General features: G+C 54.2%; 1 protein-coding gene across 2 annotated transcripts in view; it reads left to right on the forward strand.

Annotated features, from left to right (window-relative positions):
- The window catches only part of TBC1D22A (TBC1 domain family member 22A), a 430,744-nt gene that overhangs the window by 322,994 nt on the left and 95,447 nt on the right, over positions 1–12,303 (forward strand). The gene's annotated exons all lie outside the window — the stretch shown is intronic.

Below are 12,303 nucleotides of genomic sequence, written 5' to 3' on the forward strand. Positions count from 1 at the left end.
CCTCCACTGCCCCCGCCCGCCGAGGCGCCGGCCTCCACTGCCCACGCCCGCCGAGGCGCCACCCTCCACTGCCCCCTGCCCACTGAGGCTCCAGGCTCTACTGCCCCTCGCCTGCCGAGGTACTGGGCTCCACTGCCCCCCACCTGCCGAGGCGCCAGCCCCCTCTGCCCCCCACCTGCCAAGGCGCCGGCCCCCTCTGCCCTGCCTGCCAAAGTCTGGGTGCTGTGCTTGGTTTTGCCCTCAAAGTGTCCTCTCAGTAGAAATACGGACTTTCTGTCTCTGGCACGCCTGTCACTTGATAGCTGTAAAATGGAGACGGGACTTTGCACTGTTTCCAGTTATGGCTGGATGTGATTCCAGCTGTGAGGTGGGTGGCCGTGTCCCCAGGGCTGGCTTGCAGTGTCTGCCTGGGCAGCGTCTGAGGAGTGTGGTCACTGATCTCCATAAGTCCAGCGTGAGTCCCAGCTGCTTCCGCCAAGAAAACTCACACTCAGCCTCACCCCTCGTGTGCGTTCTGAGTTACTTGTCGTAATAAAGATCTTTAAAACGTCACTGGCAGACTCAGTGCAACACGAAAGGTACTCCCTCCACTAGTTTTGATGAAATTAATTTTGTCTGGAGATTGAATTTTCTGGAACAAGCCACCCTTGTTCCCTAGAGTGTCCCGTTACTTATTCTAGTGCCTTTTCATTTTGTTGGAGATGTTAGTCGAAGCCGCTGCCATGCTGGGGGAGTGTGTCCGCCAGCCCTTAATCATCAGTTGCAAATAGCAGGCATCATTCCGTGGGATTAGGAAAGAAATCTCTGCAGAGCCCTAAAGAACCAGCTGGCGGCTTCCCTTCTGTGCTTCAGGGTAGTCTACTGCAGCGAGCTCGTGTTCCCCGCCGGGGCTTTGGAGACATGGCGCTGCCTTTGCAGACTGGTGCTGGGGGTGGGCTTGGGGAGGGGCTGGGCAAGGGAGCCCCAGGGCAGGGGGCTTTCTGTAACGCAGCCTAAGTCCCTGATGCTGGGCTAGGCTCCAGCATCGGAGCCTTGTGCTCGGACGGCACTGAAAACAGTGACAGAAGACTGGGGACCTTGGAGGGGCCAGAGAGGGCCCGTTGTCTTTCTGCAACCACGGCACCACTTGGGACTCCCTCCCCTCTCCTTCCACAAAAGGATGGTTGGTCTGGGTGATGCTTTTCTCCCACAGGACAGGGAGTGCTGACTGCTGGCTGTGCCCCCCAGCCCCTTCTTCTGAGCATGGTTTATAGGAACCATCTGGAATCACAACCGAGAGCCCTGTTCCTGATGTTTGGTCTTGTGCCCCACCTCAGGGTGTGGCTGTGCGTGGCTCTGCCATCCTGCCCTGTGGGCCATGACTGTGCATGGCGCTGCCGTCCTGCATGTTGACCTCGCCTTTCTGTTCCAAAGCCTGCGTATCCCGTGGTGCTCGCTGCAGACATTACCGCTCACCTCTAGAGCAGCATCCGAGCCCCCTCTTTGTTTTTGCTTTTCCATGTACATGGCAGCTGTAGAATTTCTGGCCAGTAGCCTTTGCTGGGATGTAAAGCCTTAAAACCCTGGACGAACTGGTTCAAGCAGCCATCAGTCTGATGCTATTGCCTGGTTTATGTTGCATTACAGAAAGCAAATTTTAATATCCTGTAAATTACAAACACTCCTTCTCATGATTGGTTAGACTGCTCAAGACCCAGGCCCCGTATTAAACACAGAGCTCCCCGTAACACTGTCCCCATTAAGGATAAATTAGGTGTTGAGTTGAGTGCATTTTGAGGAGCCGGAAAATGGATCTGCTTGTTGCTGGCCTGCACCACTTCGCTAAAACTCCTAATAGGTATTAAAACTTTAAGTACAATTGCGGCATCTTTATTGAGTTAATTTTCCCAAAATTAAATTTTGTCATGAATTGACTCATTTGCACCTCGGACTCATTCCTGAACTGATAGTACCCTGTCCATAAACCTCTTCGTATCTCAAAAATGGGGGGTATTTCTATTTTACAGAGTCAAGTAACCATGAAATTGTATTGCATCTTTTGGCAATGAAAATGCGTAGTAATCGTAGGATGGCAATAGGTGATTACTCTTCCCTAAACCAGAGTCTTTATTAGCGGGGCCATTACTTGTTCCAGTAACTCCTTATCCCCTTGCAAGTTAGCTTAAAACCCTCTTGGGACATGTGTCAACAATCCGCATGGCCCTGCCCCAGGCCTAGAATGAGGCGGGGCACCAAAACAAAGGGGATGCTTTGTCTCGGCATGAAATCCCAGAAGCACCCCCAAAGGAGAGGGGGACAGGCCCTGCTCTCGAGCGGCCTTGTAGAGACGCGTACTAGGTGTTGGGCACCTCATGGGCAGGGCATGGCGGGTGGTTCTGCCTCCCAGGAAACGCTCAGCCTGTGAGACCTAGCTGCAGAGCCGTCCCTCAAACGCCCACGCCAGCCCTGTCTTTGCCCCGTCCCTGCCTGTAGGAGGGCACATTTCCCGCCCTGAGCTGACTGTGCTACCTTGAAGGAGACGGAAGTCCCTAGGCCTGCTGTGTGTGTTACTGGCCCGCACCGGAGAGTCGAGTGGACCACTGCCTCCGTTCAGTGTCCCCAGGGAATCCAGATACATTTGGGAATCAGCTTGTCTGTTGTTGTTAGGTGCCATTGAGTCGGTTCAGACCCGTAGTGACCCCATGTACCACAGAACGAAGCACTGCCTGGTCCTGCGCCATCCTCACAATCGTTGCTGTGCTTGAGCCCATTGTTGCAGCCACTGTGTCAGTCCGTCTCGTTGAGGGTCTTCCTCTTTCCTGCTGACCTTCTACTTTACCAAGCAGGATGTGCATGTATGTGGGTGTATGTGCGTGTTACATGGGTGTACGTGTGTGCATGTGGGTGTACATGCACGTACGTGTGTGTACATGGGTGTATGCATGTGTACATGTGTGTACATATGTGTATGTGGGTGTACATGCATTTTTGTGGGTGTACGTGCATGTGTGTGGGTGTACATGGGTGTATGTGGGTGTATGTGCGTGTTACATGGGTGTACATCTGTGTACACGTATGTATGTGTGCCCACGACCTCTCCTTCAGAGGAAGGCTTCCAAACAGAAGGCCCTTTTCAGCACACTAATGAACTCAGGAGCTGGACGCTAGACTGGTTCCAACAAGTGGGGTTCAGGTGGAGCTGGGTCCCTGCAGCTTTGGTGTGGGTCACCTGAGCTGGCACATCCGAGAACAACTTGGGGCTCTGCCGTGGACTGGTCCCCAACCCCTCACTGTCATCTATACACCACCGGCAGCACCAGGCTCTCTGGCCATGTAGAAGGGGTTCTGCGCTGCATTTGTGCTGTGAGCGGACGGCAGCCGCACTGAGTGCTGTGCTGTCCACCCTCTTAGGGGGTCCTGCGTGGCCTGCTGTGTCCCTCGCTGTGGGCCCAGGCACACCCACAGTGACTGGCCGCGGGAGGTGCCCAGGGCAGCCCACTGAGCAAATGTAGAGCTGGGAACGGCAGGGGCCCCCATCCTGCACATGAGAGCAGAGGACTGAAGGTTTGGCCGGGGGGAGAGCAGCCGGAGATGCACGTGCCTTCCCACCCCTCCGTCTGAAGGCTCTGGATTGGGACTGGAGGCTCCAGATGCAGAACTGGGGTCTGCAGGCAGAAATCACAGGGCTTGACAGTCAGAATGTAATTGCTGTGACAGGGCGAGGTTCTCCCTGAGGGGGTGTCCCCCCACTTGGCCAAGTCTCCGTTGAACAGGAGTCAGAGTGTCCAGCCTGAGTCGATGGTCTCCAAGGACCCTGTCAGCCTGAACCTGGATCAAGATTCCTGACCACGGGCAGTGTGGGCAGCCGGTTGGGCCACTGGGCATACAGGCTGCCCTGGGGCTTGTTCTGTGGGAGCTGGAGGTCACACTGGGGTAACGCGGGAGGTCACACTGGGGTAACGCGGGAGGTCACACTGGGGTAACACGGGAGGTCACGCTGAGGGTAGCGCTGGAGGTCATGCTGAGGGTAGCGCTGGAGGTCACGCTGGGGTAACGCTGGAGGTCACGCTGAGGGTAGCGCTGTGTCACGTTTTTACTAAGCTCTGAAACAGTGTATTCACGGACATTTTATCTGTGATCTGACCTTGAGCCCCTCCTCTGACTTCCTTAGGCCTCTGGACAGAGGTCAAGACCTTTCCCGAGGGAATCCGGACTCCTCCTGAGACACCAGGGGGCTTGGCCTCCTTCCCTGAGGACAGGGATCCCCTGAGGGCAGAGGGGAGGATGGGGTAGCAGGCCATGCGAGCCCCTCGCCCCGCAGCAGAGGTCTCTGCGCTCCGAGGCAGCCCTGCCCCTGGGAAACACGCGTCACCTGGTGGGTCACAGACAGGGTGAGGGAGGGAAGGGGACATGCAGAGAATGTTCACGAAGCCTGCATGTTAGTAAGAAAGTGCACTTCCAGGGGAGTTACTAAATCATGTCTTCACGGCCGTGGTCCTAAAAAGTGGGACACAGCGGTGTGTTGAGAACTTGGATAAGAAGCACAGCCTTCACGGAGCCCCCGGCCCTTTGGCCAGGATGTTGGCTCTTTGCTGGCCTTGGTTACAGCACAGTGTGGGAGCAGCCTCCTCTGGGCCCCCCGGTGGGTGTGTTGCAGGGGACTCATTGTTCGGACCAGGGAGGCTGGATGAGGGGTGGGCGACAAATTGTTAGCACTTACTGCGCCCGCTGCAGACCACTCCCCTGTGCTCCAGTGGCACCCCACACCCCCAGGGCATATCTGCATTTGTTCTCATGGTGATTAATGTCGCTGGTGTCCCCACCTGTCCCCTCCACAGTGAGTACATCTGATACTCTGCTCACCCAGCGCAGGATGGACACAGAGTGGTGTCAGCGGGCCGGGGGACAGGTGCAGAAGCCCTAGCCAGGATAGGGTGGGCATCGCTCCACTCCAATGGGCCTCTGCACTGCCTGTTCTGGCCCTTGATTTATGGACTCTGCTCTCAGGTCTGGCGAGCACAGTAATTACCATCTTCATCTTGATGTGCTCTGGGGGAAATTGAAAGAGTAAAAGGTAACCTGTGGATTGCTTCCAGGAGCTCAGCCTGTATGTCTCAGCACGAGGAATAGTCCCCAGGATTCCAGGCCACTTCTCTGTGACCTTTAGTTAATGGCCATGAGGACGAGGCAGATGATCCCCGGACCCCTGGTGTGGCCGTGCAGGGATCAACGACGGATGTTGGGCTTCTCCTCCCTGGACCCTTGGTGACCAGGCTTAGGGATACCAGGATCGCTGTTGGCTTCCTTTTCTATTTGCGTATTAAAACTTTCAGATAGTAACCGTCTACCTTCTTGGCAGACCTCTCTGTACTTAACTGTTGGATACACAGAAGCTGCCAAAGAGAAGCTTGTTTGAATATCTGCATGTCCTGGACAGAGGGACCATCACAAGTGCTAACGGCCCTGATTTACCCAGTGTTGTCAGGTCGATTCCGACTCATAGCGACCCTACAGGACAGAGTAGAACTGCCTTATAGGGTTTCCAAGGCTGTGATCTTTATGGAAGCCGACTGCCACATGTTTCTGTTTTTAAAAACATCATTGTGATCAAACATTATATAAAATTTTATTCTCTGCTTTTGCCACGTTGTTTTATCATAGCGTTTTTTCTACATGAGTTCACAGTCTTTATAACCGTTGTTTTAAGTGTTGGTATAATGTTCTGCCCTGTGGCTATGTTATCGTCATACTTAAGTGTAGTGGGGCGATTTTTTAGTGTAATTATGTCTGTGATGTGGCTTCTTTACGCTGACAGCGTCTTTCATATTTAGAAATAGTCCCTCCAGACAGAGTCTCAGGAGCGGAGCTGCGAGGTGAGTGGGTGTGACCGTCTTTGAAGTGCCTGGCGCGGATTGCCAGATCGCTCTGCAGGGTCACTGTGCTGGTTTATTCGGCCACCAGTGACGTGAGAGGGATCGTTTCTTCACCTTCACCCCATCCAGCATTTGGCCTACGATCATTTTCCCTAATTGATTTAGCAGTAGTTGGTAACACGTCTATTTTTATTTCTTTATTGTTGTTGTTAGGTGCCGTTGAGTTGGTTCCGGCTCATAGCAACCCCGTGTACAACGGAACGAAACACTGCCCTGTCCTGCGCCATCCTCACAGTCCTTGCTATGCTTGAGCTGTTGCTGCAGCCACTGTGTCAGTCCATCTTGTTGAGGGTCTTCCTCTTTTTCGCTGACCCTGTACTTTACCAAGCATGATGTCCTTCTCCAGGGACTGATCCCTCCTGATAACACGTCCAAAGTATGTGAGATGTAGTCTCGTCATCCTTTCTTCTAAGGAGCTTTCTGGTTGTACTTCTTCCAAGACAGATTTGTTCCTTCTTCTGGCAGTCCATGGGATATTCAGTATTCTTCACCAACACCATAATTCAAAGGCATCAATTCTTCTTTAGTCTTCCTTATTAATTATCCAGCTTTCTCATATATCTGAAGCAATTGAAAATACCATGGCTTGGGTCAGGCGCACCTTAGTGCTCAAAATGACATCTTTGCTTTTTAATGCTTTAAAGAGGTCTTTTGCAGCAGATTTGCCCAGTGCAATGTGTCTTTTAATGTCTTGACTGCTCCTTCCATGGGCATTGATTGTGGATCCAAGTAAAATGAAATCCTTGACAACTTCAGTGTTTTCTCCATTTATTGTGATGTTGCTTATTGGTCCATTTGTGAGGGTTTTTGTTTTATGTTGAAGTGTAATCCATACTGAAGGTTGTGGTCTTTGATCTTCGTTAGTAAGTGCTGTGATGCGGAACAGGTTTCAGTGGAGCTTCCAGACTGAAACGGAGTCGGAAGAAAGGCCTGGAGATCAGCTTCCTAAAATCAGCCAGCGAAAACCCTATGGAGCACAGTAGTCTGACCCCATTTGCATGGGGTCACTATGAGTCCGAGGCCGACTTGAAGGCAGCTAATAATGTAGTCTTTTAAAGAATATGTAAATGTGTTTTTTAACTCTGGACACCCAGCGTGTGGGAACTGAAGACCTCTTTTTCCATCGTGAACTAATTTGACCGAAAGGCCTGTGTCGTTCCTGCCTAAGCCCTGGCAGCCCCCCACCCCCGGCATGTGTCCAGGCCCATTGGCACCTTGGCTGCAGCGCGGCAGGTTTTTCTGACATTCGTAAGTCACAGGAATAGGAGCCACACCTGTGACTCACGATGCTGCTGACGCCTCGTGCGTCTCTTTCCTGTCCAGCTGCAGGGGATGCTGTGTGCTCCTGGGCGTGAGCTTCTGGAAGCACTGAGGGTCTGCTGACCTCCAGGGAACCGCACGTGCGATGGGTGTCTGGTCTCTATGTGGGACCCTGGGGGATCGGGGGCTCTGGAAAGGAGACTCATTTGGACAGGACTGTAGCTGTTTGCGTGCTTTTTGCATCTCTTGGCTCAGCTTATCATAAAAACCCAGTCACAGCAGCCAGTTTCCCAAGCATTCCTAGCAAGTGGAATCGGGCTCCTTTAAGCCTTTGCTGGTATGGTTAGCTGATGGTTGGGCAGGCCAGTAATTACCATGTTACAGAGCAGGGAGGTGCCGTGGGGAAGGGCGGGTGGTGTGGTGATAACCCAGCTCAAAGGGGGCCTCCCTGGAAGCCCCCGCCGTTAAGCGTGCAGCTGGCTCTGGCCCCTCACCAGCACAGGGCGTCTCCAGGCCCCTTGTTGGGACAGAGGCAGAAGGAGGTCATCATTCACGTTGCACTGTTAGAGGCCTATCTCTGCCCACTGAGGATGTGCTTCCTGAAACCCATTCTCGTCGAGGTGATTCTGACTCCCAGCGACCCTGCAGGACAGAGTAGAACTGCCTGGTAGGGTTCCCAAGGCTGTACTCTTTATGGGAGCAGACTGCCACATCTTTCTCCCATCACCCTCGAAATGACATTCACGGTTGTTGGAGAGCATCTTTGGAATCTCTCAACTGAACTCAAGGGTGTGAAGCCACGTTCCCCGTCATGGCAACTTTCTGGAAACATGGTCCTCTGGAGAACCTCAGACGCTGTCATCCCCTTTGGAACAGACGGAGAAAGGCCTGCCTCTGCTCTCTGAGACGCTCCAGTGGCAGGGCCCTCTTCCTCCTCCCCTCAGCTCTGTCCTTGCCCCGACGTGCTCCCGCATGTTGCTGTGCTCCTGGGCTCCCTCAGGACAACGTCCTGCCCTGCCATCCTCGCTACCACAGCCCTCGACCGAGCGCCTTCTGCTTGCAGGTTCCCGCCCGGAAGTTAAGCATTACATGGATGGCGACAGCCCTTCACGACAGGCTTCAGACAGACTGAGATCCGTCCACAAGCATTTAGTTTCGTCTGTTCTAGAATTTTACCTAAGTGGAATCGCACAGTATGTGCTCTTTCCGGTCTGGCTGCGTTTGCTCTTTGTCATTTGGGATACATCCACGTTTTTGTGTTATCAATAGTTTGTACCCTTCCATGGCTGAGTAATATTTCACCCCACTTGGTAAAGCGGAGGGTCCGCGAAAAAGAGGAAGACCCTCGACGACATGGATTAACACAGTGGCTGCGGCAGTGGGCTCAAGTGTAATGATGATTGTGAGGCTGGCACAGGACCGGGCAGTGTTAGGTTCCGTGGTGCACAGGGGCGCTGTGAGTTGGAGCTGACTCAACAGCATCTGACAACAGCAACACTTCGTCAATGGCAGTACCACAGCATAGCTGTTGACGGACACTGCACTGTGTCCAGTTTGGGCTTTGTTGACCCACAGGCTGCCGTGAGCACTCCTGTCCAGTCTCTGTATAGACACAGGCTTTCGTCCCTCTTGGATGAATACCTGGGAGTGGAATGGCTGCAATGTGAGGTTGGCGCGTGTAGGGTTAACTTTCTGAGATGCTGCCAACATTGTCCGAAGCGGCTGGGCCGTCTTACACTCGCGCTGGCCCTGAATGTCCAGTGAGCGTCCTCCACGTCCGGCCCTGGACTCTAACAGTCACACCAAGATGGCGCGTGGAACGTGGACGTGACTCTGGTGGTGACCCAAACACTCGGAGCTGTCAAGCTTCTTCAGCGCTTAGGACAGGAGTGCTCTGTGGTCCTGCGTCTGGCTAAACCTTTAGCATTCTGTGGCTTTGCATCATGGAATCCTGAACCCAGGCCACAGCCACTTGGTAAGGAAGAGAACACTTTCTAAGGGGTCCTTCCCTCCCAGTCATCAGGCTGCTTTCCTCCCTGTCTCGAAGTTAGAAAGGATGACAAGGGAGGCCCCCCTCCCCTTTTTGCCATCAAGCAGAACCCGTGGTAATCCTATGGCTGTGACTCTCAGATGGGCCCCCAGCCCCCACGGGCCCACTGAGTCAGAGCCTCTGGGCTCGGGCCCAGTTGTCTGTATTTTAACAGACCTCCCGGTTCCAGGTGATTCTGATGCAGCTGCGTTGGAGGCCGCCACTCTATGGGATGGCAGAGAGGACAAGAGGGGTTTCTGCACACCAGCGTACCCCTTTCTGGCAGCCACAGAAACGGCCCCTGGTCAGGTGTGGTTGGCCAATGCAGGGTCAAGCCAAGCACCTCCTGCAGGGTTTCCCAGGCCTTAAATGTGCTCAGACTCATCGGACTTCCCAAGGGCGGGAGGGGAGGGGCAGGTGGCCCCTCACACTTAGTGACTGTGGTGCTTAGGCCAGTGGTCAGTGCAGCCCACCGTGAGGCGCTGCGCTCTGAGATAGCTGGGCCGCAGACTCGCTAAGTGGATGCTCCGATGCTCCTCCGTCCCTGACCCCGGGAGGCTTCCTTCCTGTCTCTGTTGCTGTCACTGTGCCGGGCAGGGCTGGCCTGTCTCCAGGAGCCCCGCACTCTCTACTGAGCTGGTGTCCCCTGGGCCTTGTGTCCACTCACCTGTTGTGGGGGGGGTGGGGGTACTGACAGTATTGAAGTTCGAGATAATAAGGATGAGAGTTTTTCTCAGAGTGAATGTTTGGTTGAAGCACCAGCTGAAGATAAAACAGAGATGATTTTCTTCATTTCCACTGATAAACTTGCCCGCACCCATGCCTGATGTGGTCCCAGCCCTGGACCTTTGCTTAGTCCTCCATTGCCAGGCATAGCAGCCCCTGGGACTCCCACGGGAGCAGGGCTCTGTCCTGCCCTCTCCACAGGCACTTTGGGCCGTGGCCCAGCTCCTCTCCACTGGGGAGGCCTTGGCCACCCGCCTCCTCCAGGGGTCTTCCTTCCCAGTGGGCAAGCCCTTTCCTGGGGCCTTTCTGCTCCCTCTCACCCAGCAAAGCAAGTGGGCCACACACACAGAAATATCTAAATATGAATTAAGGCTAAATTAGTAAGAAAGTATTGCAAGTCTTCATTGCTTGAATATTAAAAAATGCGAATACATATGCAAATGCAGTTTAATCAGCTCCATTCTCACCTTTCAGCATTCAGCTGATTAGTGCTTTGTGAGGCTGCTTCCTGGGGGGCAGAGGGGGCACCAAGGGGAGCATCTCTGTCCTCCCACCCAACCTGGCCAGGCTTTGTCACTTTGCAGAGAATGACTCCAAGCTGTAAGTTCCTAATTGTTCCACTTTGCTGACTGTCAGGCTGTTTTACAGATCTTTACATTATGTTCCTGCTTCGTTGGAGGCAGCGCGATAGCAGAAATGGTAGCAGGTGTGTCCACGGGGCCTGCGTTCACATCTGTACTTCCCAGCTGTGGTAGAATGGCCTTGAGGGTCCTCAGCCCAGCCTGAGCCTCGTGGTCCTCAGTGTAATGGGATGGGTACCCGCCGCTGGGCTGTGGGGTGCTCAGAGCACAGCGCCTGGCACACAAGCGCCCCGTGTATTCTGTGGAAGACAGTTGTCTTAGTCATCTAGTGCTGCTATAACAGAAGTACCACAGGTGGATGGCTTTGACAAAGAGAAGTTTATTCTCCTACAGTCTAGTAGGCTGCAAGTCCAAATTCAGGGTGTCAGCTCCAGGGGAAGACTTTCTCTGTCTGTTGGCTCTGGAGGAAGGTCCTTCTCATCAATCTTCCCTTGGTCTAGGAGCTTCTTCACACAGGAACCCCAGGTCCAAAGGATGTGCTCTGCTCCCAGCACTGCTTTCTTGGTGGTATGAGGTCTCCAACTCTCTGCTTGCTTCCCTTTCCTTTGATCTCTTGTAAGATAAAAGGTGGTACAGGCCACACCCCAGGGAAACTCCCTTTACGTTGGATCAGGGATGTGATCTGGGTAAGGGTGTCACAATCCCACCCTAATTCTGTTTAACATAAAACTACAACCACAAAATGGGGGACAACCACACAATACTGGGAATCATGGCCCAGCCAAATTGATACACACATTTTTGGGGGAACATAATCCAGTCCATGACAGCAGTGAAGCGATGCGAGGGGCAGGCTTATGCCCTCCATGTTGGCTCCGCCCTGTGCTGGGTTTGCGGCTGTGGTTGATAGTGAGGCTCCCGGCCCCCTCTTCCCCCAGCTCTGGGATAGCGGTCATTGCTGAGACCGCATTGCAGGGCTGGGCTGAGTGTCCACCAGGGCTTCTCACGCTGGGCAGCAACTCTGCCCTCTGGAACCCTCTGGAATCCTACCGCTCAGGTGTGAGAACCTCTCACACATGGAGTCATCACACCCACCCTCCTGCCTCTGAGCTCCAGACTGGGAGGCAGCCCTTGGGAATGAAGGTGACACCTGGCCTAACAACCCTGGAAGACCAGCCTGCAGGTATCTGGGGTGCTCACCCAGGGGTGGCCCCCTCCTCCAGGAAGAATGGCCTTACCCCTCTGCTCAGCCTTCACGACAGCCCCTTGGGGTGCCTGGATGTATTTGGGGAAAGTTGGGGCCCCTCCAGACAGGCCTGGTGTCCCCCCCAACACGTGCTCCTGGCTGAGCAGCTGCTGTCCCCTGGGGGCCGGGCCCTCCCTGTTGTCACGCAGAGCCAGCTGGCCGCTCCTGGGCAGGGCTGTCCACGGGAAGCCACTCTGCTTTGGAAAGGGGGGTTAGGAACATTGAAACCCCGTCGAGTGTCTGTGCAGACCGGCTCTTGGGCTCAGTCTGGTTAATGTCAGGAGGGATTAAATGCTTCGCACTGATCCACTCCTGATGGCATCTTATTTTAAGTAAAGAGATGGTGTACGTTTTCAGAAAAAAAGCCTTCCTTTCCTCATTGATGTGAACGCACCATCATCAATAAACCACTAAGACTGGGCCTGCCCTGCCCAGCGGTGGACACAGCTCGGGCAGCCCCGCGGTCCCCCTGGGTCCTGCCGTTGTGGCCACCACGCCGAGTCCCAGGAGCACCGGGGTTTCCCCATTGTGGCCACCACGCCGAGTCCC

This window comes from Trichechus manatus, unplaced genomic scaffold (genome assembly GCF_000243295.1).
Source record: "Trichechus manatus latirostris isolate Lorelei unplaced genomic scaffold, TriManLat1.0 scaffold00069, whole genome shotgun sequence".
Taxonomy (NCBI): Eukaryota; Metazoa; Chordata; class Mammalia; order Sirenia; family Trichechidae; genus Trichechus; species Trichechus manatus.